Here is a 958-nt window from a genome sequence, read left to right on the forward strand (position 1 = left end):
TATGCTCTTGCTGTTTCACTAATCAAGCTAGCTTTGCATCTACCATTCTGCTATCTGTTCTCTGCTCCTAGCCATGCAACTCCTATTTCCCAAACGTGCAAACTGTTTTTAACTCATTCCATTAAAGTTTTTGCTTCAGTCTTAAACTGAATAAGGATCTTGTTATGCCACATGCTGTGAACCACTCAAATGCTGATGGGTGTTAGTGTTAGCTGGAGTTTGGCACAGGCCAGCAAAGGTTTGGAAGACTGAAAGATAAGAATACCCCGCCCCCTCCAACCCCCAGCCCCATTCTGGGCTTCCTCCCTGCCCCCCAGGACTCTTCCCAGCCCATGGGCTCCCCTCCCATCCCTTGGAGTACCTCCTGCCTCCCCCTTGCCCCTGGGGCATTACTTATTTGCGGCTGCCTGCATTGACTGTCCTGGGGAGCAGACAGGGAATGGTTGCTTGCTCCCTGGGACAGACAGTGTGGACAGCCACAAGTAAGCAGGAGGCAGGCTGGGGGGCAGTGAGTGGGGATATGGAGTGCTGGGGAGGGCAGGGGAAGCAGTGGTCCCAATCCTGGGCAGCAGAGGAGGGGGCAGGTAGGGTGATTACACTAATGTGTAGCCTAGCTTGGCTGCACCTTGGTGCAATACAGGTCACACAGGTAGCACAGGTCAGAGATAATCCTGCCCTGAGGTGGCATCACTTTGGCTGCTTGCAGATGTTTAAAAAAAACCCCAAACCCCCATGCTTTACAGGAAGAAGCAGCGCATTACTTCAACCCAGTTCTGCAGCATCTATAAAGATGGAGCACTTCACCTAGGCTTTTGGGTGCTTTCAGCTATAACTGATTCAATCAGCTATTAGATAACAGTGCCAATTCCACCCCCCACCCCCAAACTAAAGCACCTGATCTTTACAGATGCTACAGAGCAGGGTTGAAATAATGTGCTGCCTTTTCTGGGCATGTGCA

The sequence above is a fragment of the Alligator sinensis genome, unplaced genomic scaffold (genome assembly GCF_000455745.1).
Source record: "Alligator sinensis unplaced genomic scaffold, ASM45574v1 scaffold602_1, whole genome shotgun sequence".
Taxonomy (NCBI): domain Eukaryota; kingdom Metazoa; phylum Chordata; order Crocodylia; family Alligatoridae; genus Alligator; species Alligator sinensis.